This window comes from Camelus bactrianus, chromosome 13, assembly GCF_048773025.1.
Source record: "Camelus bactrianus isolate YW-2024 breed Bactrian camel chromosome 13, ASM4877302v1, whole genome shotgun sequence".
Lineage (NCBI taxonomy): Eukaryota > Metazoa > Chordata > Mammalia > Artiodactyla > Camelidae > Camelus > Camelus bactrianus.
Genome location: NC_133551.1, coordinates 73,030,296 through 73,042,806, shown reverse-complemented (window position 1 = coordinate 73,042,806; position 12,511 = coordinate 73,030,296). Strand labels below are relative to the sequence as shown.

Here is a 12,511-nt window from a genome sequence, read left to right as displayed (position 1 = left end):
CATGCCAGCCCCAGGGGCCTTCCTGCTCCTGCTGACCTCTCGGCCTGTCGTCCGGGTCTCCATTCAATGCTACCTCCTCAGAACTGGCTAAAGTTATGACCCCAACCCTCTCCATCTCCCTGCTCTGTTTCATTCTCCCTGCTTCTCTTTTCACCGCCCGCTGTCATTTTGTTCACTTGTCTGCTTTTTTACTGTCTGTCTCTCCTACTGGAAAATAACCTCCGTTAGATAATGCATCCAGATGAGCTTGTTCTTGGCTGTATCCCCAGCATCTACAACAGTGCCTAGCACACAGTAGGTGCTTAATGAGCCATGCAATTTAACAAACATTTATGGAGAGCCTACAAAGTTTAACTGTTGACCAAAAAAAAAAAAAAAAAAAGATAAAATCTCTGCCCTAAAAGAGCTTAAATTCTCATGGGAGATAAGAAGCAAATAAATAAATGATGGTGAAATAAGAGCTACTACTTTAACCTAGACCATACTAAGGTGCTCAGTACTGTTCTAAGCATTTAAGGTATTACTTAGTTTAATCCCAACCACTCCATAAAGAAGTATTAATATTTTATAGATGGGGAAACTGAGTCACAGAGAGGTGAAGCTACTTGCTGAAGGTCATGAAGCCCAAAACGGCAGAACCAGGATCCAAACCCAGATAGTCTTGGTGTGAAGTCCGTGCTCTGATTAAGCGCTACACCTCATATTTGCTGAGTGTCGAATAACCACTTGGTCAGCACCCTCAGCAGCTGTTCCTTGTACGCAGGGCTGGAGAGAGAGCAGATCCATCAAGGAAGGGCTGCCCTGTTGTGTGAGCTGGGTGACACAGAGACTGCGGGGTGACCCTCGTACTGCACTTCGGATGAGGAGGAACCTGCTGAAAAGGCATGGCCAGGGTCAGGAATCCTGGGCTCTAGTTTTAGGTGCCGTGAGACACCCAGGCAAGTCAACCGATACTTGATGAGTTTCCTTTTTGTGCAGGATCTAGACGCTGCAAGGGATGGAAAGGTGAATCCAGGAGAGACCCCTGGCGTCAGGAAGCTTAGGGTCATGCACATGCACATGAAGCTGAAACAGGCTGAAAGTGACGGGTGCCACAAGAAAATATACAAACTGCTATGGGATTTCAAAAGAACTACTCCGTCTCTTTGGGCCACAGGTGCCCAACCGTAGGAGGGGGCTGGCCTACGTAACCCCCATGACCCTCAAGCTCTGACATGTTCTGACGGCACAGATTTGGAATGGTATGAAGATCAAGTTTTATTCTAGTTAATGGTTCAAGTTCACAGCCACTGAGCTATTCTCCCATCTACCATGAGAACAGTCCCAATTTCTTTGGGCAACATCTTACAGCAGAGGCAGGACAATATGCTCTCATTTAAATAATGAAGCTGGATGTGGAAATGACACCCAGTGTGTTCTGCCCTCCTTCACCTCTAACTGGTTTTTAAGCCCACAAACCCCCTCCCCTCAAGGAGGTGCTCACCTTTCTTTCTATGCGCACCCTGTTACAACGTGGAGACTGCTCCCTAGTCACCCTATTTATGTCAGTGTTCCCAGAGTCTGGCACAGTACCTGGCTCACAACAGGCACCGAGTAAGGTTTGCTGAGCTAAACCTGAGCATGGTCAAGTCTAGAAATTCTCTGCTAGACATATAAACCTCAGTCAGCGTTACCTGAAGTTTTGTGTTACAGCTCTCAGCCTCTCCCAGGGGAAGCAGACTGGCTTCACCTCTTCACTTCTGGTACTACTACGCTGGACCAAGCCACCATCATCTCTTGTCTGGCAGCTGCAACAGTATGTCTCCCAACCAGTATCCTTGCTTCTGCCTCTGCTCCTTACAATCCATCCTCGATACAGCAGCCAGAATGATCTTTGAAAGCTTAAATCAGATCTTATTACCTTTCTCCTTAAAATTCTCCAATGGTTTCTAAATGCACTTAGAACAAAATCCAAACTGGTTCTTCCCACCTTCATAGCACTTACCACTACTAAAATTATTTTTTCCACTTATTTGTTTATTCCCTCCTCTTTAGAATGTCAGCTGCAGGAGGGCAGGGGCTGAGTCTATCTTCACCACGGCAGCCCCAGTGCTTGGAATGCTGCCTGCCACACAGTAAGCACCCACTACTGAATAGAGGAATCTCCATTCCAAAGAAACGACTTGTATTTTACAAGGACCACTCACTCCACGAGGAAACCATGAATGACACACTGGCATTTAACAGCCGCCACCTTTATTTATGACTCAAAGTCCTGCTTTAAATCAGAGGAAACTTGGTCTCTCTGGACACTTTAATGGCCCAAGAGATCAGTATCACTTAGAGTCCAAAGCCAGGAACTAGAGCCCAGCAGTTGTAGAAGGGAGCTAAGAGCCAAGTCACCTGGGAGCAGAACCTCAGGGCAAACTCTGACTTGCTTCCAGGCCCCTTACCTACACACCCTGTGCCTCAATTTACCCAGCAGTTGGTCAGGCACACTTCCTTAAGTTCTGTTAGTGACAGGAGACAAAATAATTAACAGCTATAGCATACTTAGATCCTCAGATAGGAGGTGCTGAAAGCCACACATCTCATTATTCATAAAACTTGATTTGCTGCCAACACAGGCCTCCTGGGCCTTCCCAAGGGCTAACCTGACAGCAGGTACTGCTCAGACAGGTTCAGCACACAACAGAAGGCATGTGGGGCCTAAAAGAGGTTGGGTATCCAAATCTATGTGTCTTGGTTACCAGGTTCAATAAAAAGGAAGGTGGTTGGGGTGGGGGTGATGAAAAGGAGGCAAGAAGTGCAGTTTGGGGCTCTGAGTGATTAATTTTTCAGGCTCATACACACCCGCCCGCCATACAGGTGAGACATATGCCTACAATGTGCACCTTCCAGGAACCGGGAGAGTGGGATGGGGAGACGACAGTTCAACTAAACTAGAGAGGAAAGGTGGCCCAGTGGCCAGACCTTGGTAGAATTTAGTTTGGGAAATATGGGTAGGGGGGCTCTATACAGAGGATCAGGATGCTGAGAGCGGGGCGAGGTGAGGGAAAAGACACGCGGACACGGGACGTGGAGTGATAGACGATGACAACCACGCCGACACGGTGGGGTGAGCAACAGAGTGGATGGTTCGGACACCTGTGGAGGCGACCCCCGGGCGGGGGTGAGGACGGCTGGATGGTGGTCTGCCGCGGGGTCGGGGGCGGCGAGCGGCAGGAGGTGGCGGCGGCCAGGCGGGGCAGGAGGCCCGGCCCGGACCAGGGCGCCGCGCCGGGGACCCGGCCGGTGGGTCCGAACGGGGTCGGGGGCGCCCTCTACGGCCCCTCCCCGGGAGACAAAGGGCCGGAGGCTCCCCCGAGCCCCGGCGCGGCGCGGGCCCTAGTGCTGCGGGTGCGGGCCGGCCTCGGAGCTTACCTGGGCCGCCCGACCCGGCCGTGCGGGCGGGGGCTGCGGGTCCGAGAGCGGCGCGCGGCGGCCTGTTCCGGGGCGCGCTCAGCCCAAGCAGCCGCGGCGGCGGCAGCAGCAGCAGCGGGAGCGGCCGCCTCAGCCTCCGCCTCCCGCTCCGTGAGTCACCGCGGCGGGGAGGGAGGGAGGCGCCAGGCCGCCGGGGGAGGGACCGGCGGAGGGGGCGGCATCTGGCTCCGCTCGGGCGGCGGAGGCGCGGCCACGGCAACGCCCCGGGGGTGGAGGGCGGCACAGGGCCGGGCACCGGAGGCGTGGCACGCTGGTGGGCGTGGCCCTGGACGCTCTGGGAGGCTCACTGGCTAAATCAGCATGTGGGGCGGAGGTTCCTGTTGAGGGTGGGTGCTGCGGGGCTGACGGGCACGCTCATTGGGCCCCTCGGGAGGGGGCGGAGCCACGAGATGGGCTGGTGGAATCCAGTCTCGGCTAGCGGCCTGGCTGCGCTCAGAGCAAAGGGGTGGAGCCGGTCAGGGGTTGGCAAGGAAGGAGGGGCGGGGGCTCGGAGGAGGCGGCGGCCTGAGGGCGGAGCCCGGGCCAAGGATGGAGCCGGCGCTGCGGTAAAGCAACTCTGCCTGTCCCTAGCAGCTCAAGGAGCACAGTGATCCCGTAAAAATAATGGCCTCTCCCACACACGGGTCTGTGTTTAAAAATGGTAGAGGCCAGACGGGGCGGAATCCTGGGTGAGACCAGTTTACCCAAGACCCCTGAAAAATCTTAAACGGACCAGGATGCAAAACATTTAGAGGCGTGGTATTTCTGTGTCCTGGAGCTGGGAATATTGCTACCTTTGAAGCAGTTAGGCCCACTACTGAATTGAGGGCCTGTCTAACCTGGGATACCCCTAGCTCAGAGCCCAGGGATGGGCTTCTGAGGGTTCGTTAAACTTAGAATATCGTGTGTGTTGGTGGTGAGTGCCTTTTTCCGGGGAGAAGGGGATCCTTGATTAAAATGTTTCTATAGGAAGTATGACTATCTGCCAATCTGGCTGTGTCTGGGAAGTGTATAGAAACAGCCCCTTTTAGGCAAAATGCGAATTGCTCTCAGCACCCACCTTACCTTTTTTTTTTTTTTTTGCTTTTATATTAAAATTTGGTATTGCACTATCTTACGACCTTATAGGTTATTACATAAAACATATTTTTATGTATTTATAACCTTGAGAACAGAAAAATAATTGTTTCTTGAAAAAGAGTTCCCAGGTTTCTAGTAGGATAAACTGAACCTCTAAGAGTTTAGTGTCTACCAAGTCTGGAATCCTCCACCTTCTCTTTTAAAGGGGCATGTGATCTCACTTTCAACACTCGCACAGGGTGACACTAACAGTTTAGAAGCCTTACTGCCCGGCTTTCCCCAGCCTTTTCACCCCTTTTCTGTCCCATTCTCTTCCACTCCCCCCACATTTCTTCTCCTTCTCTATGCAAGAAGGGTAAGAGATACCTTTTTTAAACTTTACTGTGTTTATATTCTCCAATGTTCATATTATTTTGACTTAATAACTTTTTAGTTACAATTGAGGAATATTTTATCAAAAGTCACGAGGTTATGAACTTTTAAAGGCCGGAAATAGATCTTAATGATGTCTGTATCTCCATCAGTACCCAGACTACCATGACCATAACAAAAGCCCAACTAATATTTGCCAGTACAGTTACTAGCTAGTCCTTCAACTTTACCAGAGCATACCAATACAAAAAACTTACACCTTCAAATTATTTTCATATAAATATGGATATTTAACCAAATGAATTAAAATTGAACAAGTTACTTGGTATTCAAGATACAATGTATACATTATATTTTTTAAAAGATATATGCTTAAGGATAAAGGTGGGAAATGAATGAATAAAATGAAAATATGTCCGTGTGAAATACGGATGCTTTTCCTTCTTTCAGATTTTTCATTTATTTATCATTTTTATAGTTCAAAATCACAATAAGTTCATCCACACGGCCAGGCCCTCACTTACCCCATCAGCTCAGAGTTGGAAAATTCTTCATTTTTAGATAGCAATATTACTTCAAGATTAACTCAGGCTCCACCCATCTGTAGTCTTAGAATGAAACACTGAAGGCTTAGGAGGCAGGAAACACCTGTTAGTTCAGACAGCCCAGCACCATCTCTGCCCCTTGGGGAACTGCTCCTCCCCACCTTCTACCCACCAGAGGTGCTGATGAGGCTACCAATTACAGAATTCTGCCTTTTCCCCACAAAAACAAAAACAAAAACCAGGGAGACATGGACCTAAACTGGACCAATTCAAGTGCTGTGCTCTCTTGACCATTGACTAAGACGTAGGATGTGACCTGGGCTGAGCCAATGGGAGTCCTTCTCTGAAACTTTCTGAATTAGAAATGAAAGGAAGCTTTCTTCCCTATTGGATCAAGAGCTGTAAGGATGTGACCTCAAAAATGTTAGCATCATCCGCCACCCGTCACATGGAAAATTCTGAAAGAATGAGCAATGTTGCTGGACAGACCCAGAAGCCAAATCTGGAGGGAGGGAAGGTAAAAGGGAGAGAGGAGAGAAACCCCTAACATGGTGTGCTCCACGGTTTCAGTAGACTTTGCACCAGCTCTGCACACACCATCTCACACTTAATAGGTCCCCAAATCTGCCTTTCCTCTGTCAATACCTGTCACCACTCTACCCAGCCATTTACAGCAGAATCTTAAGAATATCCTTAACACCACTATCCCTTTAGCCCTCATATCCACTCCGTGTTGTTTCCACCCCAAACCATGTCTTGAATCTCCCCACTTCCCACCACTCCAATTCTCTGCCCGTTTAACCCATCATCAGCTCTCACTGTGACTCCAGCAATAACTTCCAAGTACATGCAGATTCAGCCTTTCCCCTATCCCCCTCAATCCATTGCCCTCATAGCAACTAGAGGGATCTTCCTAAAATGTACTGAGCTTGTCAAATGTCTGCTATGCAATGACTTCTCTTTGTTTTCCTGATGAAGTTCAAAGTCTTTAGCATGGCTCCAAGGCCTTGCATGATCTGGCTCCAGCCTGATCTTTTTTTTGATTGTGGGGAGGAGGAGGTAATTAGGTTTTTATTTACTTTTTTTAGTGGAGGTGGTGGGGATTGGAACCTTGTGCATGCTAGGCACACACTCTACCACTAGGCTATACCCTCCCCTCTCCAGCCTGATCTTGAACCCCCTTTGCCACCTGGGCTTCAGCCACACACAGGCCTTCTCCCTATTCCTTGATCATAGGGTTCTTTGTGTTTTGGGACATCTGAGTGTACAATTCCCTTTGCCTCAGTGGCTTTTCCCCACTTCTGTCCACTTCATCTGACTGAATATTTGGTCTTCTTGGTCTTCTTCAAGGAGAGTTTTCTTGACTTATACTAGGCTAGCCCCAGTCCCAACATGGCCATAAATTCCAGGAGGAGGGCAAGGAGGTCACTGTGAACCACTTCCACCTAGCAGAGTAGCTGGCATGTGTTAGATGCTCAACAAATATTACTGCATGGATAAAAAAATGTGGAAATACCCCACCCAGGGCTTTCCCTCCCATTGATAGCCTCTCCTATCTCCCCATCTCCACCCAGAACTCCAATGCTACCAATCCTCTTTTCACTCTTCACCTAATAAATTTATGATTCTGTATTTTATCCTTTCAGCTTTAGGGAGGGCCTCTCTTTGCTCCCAGACTTAAATATATCTTTAAAATAGTTGCTTTCTGGAGGTAAAAAAAAAAAAATCTCTAAACTCTAATCCAAAGGGATAACACTAACAGTAAAAATTTCAGGCCAAGTATGAAGCAACAGTGGAGCCACAGCAGGCTGCAGAGAAGGAGAGCTATTCTGAAGTAGCTATGGCAACAGTGGTCCTTAAACTTTACCTCTTAAGAGGGCCTCCTGCCTACAAGTTGAGCAGGTACAGAATGAGAATGTGACAGAAAGGAACAGGCTTTGTACTGAATAAAGAAGAGATTTTTTAGTAAAAAGTTGGAACCAATTCCTTTTGTGTTTTGAGAACCAAATTTTAAACATTAATTAATAATTTCCGATACTATAGAAAGTAAAAAAAAACATCGTCTTTTACTTTGGTTCCTATATTTGTCATCCTGTTTACTTAAAAAAAATTTTTTTTTGATGTAGGGAGGTAATTAGGTTTACTTATTTATTATTCTTAGAGGAAGTACTGGGAATTTAACTCAGGATCTCATGCATGCTAAACATGTGCTTTACCACTTAAGCTATACCCTCTCCCCCTAAAAAATTTATAATTGAAGTATAGTTGATTTACAATGTGTCAGTTTCAGGTATACAGCAAAGTGATTCAGTCATACGTATTTTTTTTTCAGATTTTTTTCCATTATAGGTTATTACAAGATACTGAATATAGTTCCCTATGTCATAAGTAAGTTCTTGTTGTTGATCTATTATATACATAGTAGTGTGTATATATTAATACCAAACTCCTAATTTATCCCTCCCCCCTCCCTCCTCCTTTCCCCTTTGGAACCATAGTTTATTTTCTATGTCTGTGAGTTTATTTCTGGTTTGTAAGTAAGTTCATTTGTATCTTTTTTTTTTAGATCCCACATATAAGTGATATATGATATTTGTCTTTCTCTGTCTTCTCTTAATATGATAGTCTCTAGGTCCAACCATGTTGCAGCTAATGGAATTATTTCATTCTTTTTATGGCTGAGTAGTATTCCATTGGGTGTGTGTGTGTGTACACACATTTTCTTTATCCATTCATTTGTTGGTGGACACAGACTTCTTCCATGTCTTGGCTCTTATAAATAGTGCTGCTATGAACATTGGGGTGCATGTAGCTTTTTGAATTAATTTTTTCTGGATATATGACCAGGAGTAGGATTGCTGAATCATATGGTCACTCTACTTTTAGTTTTTTAAGGAACCTCCACACTGTTCTCCGTAGTGGCTGCATCAATTTACATTCCTACCAATAGTATAGAAGCATTCCTTTTTCTCCACACCCTTTCCAGCATTTATTATTTGTAGACTTTTTAATGATGGCCATTCTGACTGGTATGAGGTGATAACTCATTGTAGTTTTGATCTGCATTTCCCAAATAATTAACAATATTGAGCAACTTTTCATGTGCCTATTGGCCATTTGTATGTCTTCATTGGAGAAATGTCTATTCAGTTCGTCTGCCCATTTTTTGATTGAGTTATTTGTTTTTTGATATTAAGCTTGTCATCCTATTTACATGTGGCAGAACTCTAACTTCTCTGAAAACAGACAGTGAGACGGAGGCTGAAGCACAGCAAAGACTGCCACAGTCCTACACCATTCTCCTGTTTCGCCTTGGCAAATAACTTGTCATCTAATTTTACTTTGGAGATAATAAGGAATTATTAAACACAATGATGAAAGCATTTTGTAGACCAGTGAATATACATATTTTGTGTCATGAGTGGGGTATGTGCAGCTGTGAACATCTGGCTTGCTGCCAACCTCTCCCCAGAGGGGTGGTTTCTGCAGCATCTGATATGTACATGCTCCCAACATCATGGAACGTTGCTTGTATTGTGCTTGGGAACAATATAAAGAAATAATTTTTCTTTTCTTTGGCAGAGAATTTTGACCAACATGTCTTATAAGTGTATTTTGTCTGTGCAGTCTCAAATGTTTTAATCACCTAGTGAAGACAAACTAACATAAGGCCTCAGTTTGGATCCTAATATTCAGCCTATTAACCTTCAATAAGCACAGTCGTCTATTAAATAATCACTTTTTTTTCCCATTGCTGGTTATTGTCCAATTAAGTATAAAAAATTACCATCCCTAAAAGCAAATATCCTCTGCTCTCGGGGAGTAAATGATAAAACAGCCGTCTTTCCCCCCAGCACAAATCAGTGCACTTCATATCTGTAGATGCTGCAATGTTATCAGTGTATTCAAGCGAGACTGAAAGACCATTCCTGAGGAGCAATTCTTTCCTCACCCGACTGAGGGACAGGCTGCCTGCGAGCTGACTGTTGCTAACAAGTAGTAGGGCCTGTTATCATTAAACATTTGTAGCTTTGCTCCTACCCTGCACTGTTCCAAGAGTAGAAATGTTTAAACCTACCCGAGTAGAAACCCTCCTGTTCCACATTCATATTTTAGCTAGGGGTTTTCTTAAATCCTCTGCTACTTGTAAGACTGAGACCTGGCTTTGCAGTAACGTGACAGACACTTCCGTTTTATATTTTGGTCCAGCAGAGACTGCTCAGTCTAAATGAACTTTTTGTGGCTTTGTTTTCTCCACACACCATTCCTCTTACTTTCTTCATTACTGTTCTTCGGGGGAAATTAGTTCCCATCAGCAGTATTTGCCCCCAGCTGGTGAATCAGATGGGGCTTTTTAATAGTAAATAAACACCGAAGGCTGAGGGCAGCGAATCTACGCCCTGGTGCCAGCTAATGAAGAGCCTCACATGAAAGCTTACGCACAGGGGACAGGCATAGTGCAAATGTCCTGGGACCCAAGATTAGCTACTCTTCTCCCACACGCTGCATAACAGATAGTAGTGATTATTAATTATTTAAGCAAAGAACATGAGAGAAAACACAGGCGGCAAAATGATGAAAAAGGAAGCTGCACTCTAGGATACTCTATTGAAATCACTTTAATTAGCAGCAAGATATAGAGTCAAGGGAAAGAGACCAAGATACTTAACAGCTAAAGAATTTTTTAAAATCCTCTATCACTTTTTTCCCTTTAAAAAACCCCGAACAACATAGGTTATATTTGTATACACTGCTAACAAACTGGAATATGAAAATGAAATGGCTTCCACAGGCCGCCCTCTGCGCTGGCACGTGGGGGCAGGAAGTGACGCGAGGCGGCTCAGTCAGGTCTTCACAGGTCCCAGAGATTCCCGAGGCGGTGGGTCCCGGGCTCTCCTCGAGGTGCATTTCCCTTGCTCCTACACACTCAGGGCACTGAAACTCTAAAGCTGAAGCTACAACCACCTTGATTCCCTTTTCTTTGTCCTGAAACCTTCATGAGATTTTTCACTTCAAATTTCAAAAGTTGTGTCATTCCTGCTGGGTTTTACTTTTTCTTTGCGTATATCATGATACCTAGAACGGTTTCTTCCTATTACATAAGCTGTAACACTATTTAAAAAGTTAAGAGCCCAAAAAGGCGCACTTTGATCTTATTTTTAAATCCTTGGACAATCTCCACTTGTTTGAAACTCACCGGTAGTTCTCCTACCGAGCAACCTTTCCAAATTGCCCATCCCCCGGCAGTTAATGACATTTCCTCATATAACCACCGGTTTCATTTCTAATTCAGTAACATTTAGAGATCTCTCATTATTACTGTAACTACCCTGGCTCTGTGACTGAGACAACACTGTGGGTTTTTTTTTTTTTTTTTTTTTTTTTTTTTTTGTAGGTCTCTTTTTCTGACCTTGTCCCAATATTCACACTACCTTACACTAAATTCTTACAGGATCTTTCATTTGAAGTGATTCAGAACTTCATGTGACCTAGTATGTATCCCCTGACTTTTGTTCAAGCATAGTCTCCTTAGTCAACTGCTTGTTCAAGGAATATTTATTGAGTGCTTACCAGGTGCATGTCACTGTGCTAGGTAGGGATAAAGCAGCAAATCAGACACATATCGTCCTCATGATGGGTAAGACATATACCAATGAATTACACAATTGAATAATTCATTGCAATTATAGTTAAGTGCTAAAAGCTGAAATAAAATGGACTGCGAGCCCATATAATTAGGGACCTAACCTTGCATTAGGGTCAGGAAGTTTCCTTGGAAAAATTAAGATTTAAGCTTACACTTGAGGTATAAATAGGAGTTAACGAAGCAAAGAGTGGGGAGAAGAGGGTAGCACACAGTGGGGCCAGCCCATAAAAGGGCCGTGAACAAGAAAGAGAGCATGGTGAGACCAAAGAGCTGAGAGAAAAGGCTGGGTGGCTCGAGTGCAGAGAGATGGGGAAAGAGGCCAAGCCCCCATCATACAGGACTTTACAGGGCATGCTAAACATTCAGTATTTATTCCAAAAGCAATGAGAACTACTAAAAGGTTTACACAAGGATGTGACATGGTTGGATTTGTATTTAAACAGATGACTATGGCTTCTGCAAGGAGAATGAACTAAAATGGAATAAGAATGGCATATTAGTCAGTGATTGTGTAAAAAACCACCTCAAAACTCAGTGGCTTAACATGCATTTGTGTTTTTTGTTCAGGGGTCTGCAGATTGCCTGGTGTGTGTGTACTTCAGGCTGTGGGTTGGCTATGACTCTGCTGGATTAGGCTGGGATCAACAGGGTTTAGCTGCAGACTGGGATTAAGTCTGCTCCATATGTCTCCTCATTCTCCTGAATCAGAGGCCACAGAGGGCACATTCCTCTTACGATGAATGGCAGAAAAGCACGAGCACCAAGCCAAACCGCGGAAGCACACTGAGGACCTCTCCGGGAGTCATATCCATAAACATTCCGTTTGCCAAGTTCAGTCTAATGGCCAGGTCTGAAGTGGTGGTGTAAAGAAATATATTCCACCTCAAGGGAGGAAGATGTGAATAAATACTTGTGGAGTGATACTCCAATACATCAAAGCAGCTATGATCAAGGCATTTTCCATTCTTACGGGAAAAAAAAATAAATGGTAGAGTCTACTGCTTTCTTCATCCTAAACCACCTGCCCCTAGCCCCCAAACAACTGCTTTAATTTTCCCAATTAATTTAATTTTCCATTTAAAACAATGTGTAGAATATAAAACTGTATAATATTATCAGCTCAGAATGACTTTGATCATTTATGGAACAGTTTGGGGTCCTTGACCCTAACTTTTTCAGGGAGTCTCTGGATGCAGTGTGTGTATGATTTGTAGGTGGTTGTAGGGCTGTAATGATCTTCTTTCACAAGTTTTCAGAAACACACTGACCCCTGTTTGCACTCACTGCTATGTACACACAAGAGGAGCTTCTTCCTGCGGGGGCTGGCTCTACCTTGCTCAGGAATGCTCACTCTTCTGTCAGTTGCTCCACGGCTACCAATTCTACAACGGGTTCCGGACGGCAAGGAGAGAAAGGCATAGCAGGC

At 45.1% G+C, this 12,511-nt stretch overlaps 1 protein-coding gene across 3 annotated transcripts in view; it reads right to left on the bottom strand.

Moving 5' to 3' along the window:
- The window catches only part of CTNNBIP1 (catenin beta interacting protein 1), a 44,299-nt gene extending 40,649 nt beyond the window's left edge, over nt 1-3,650 (bottom strand). The window contains exon 1 of one of the 3 annotated variants that reach the window (XM_074377468.1): nt 3,403-3,650. The gene's annotated coding sequence lies outside the window, so the exon portion shown is untranslated. The remainder of the gene's footprint in view (nt 1-3,402) is intronic. The other 2 variants (XM_074377465.1, XM_074377466.1) reach the window with 2 other exon arrangements.
- Nucleotides 3,651-12,511: the final 8,861 nt, after the last annotated feature.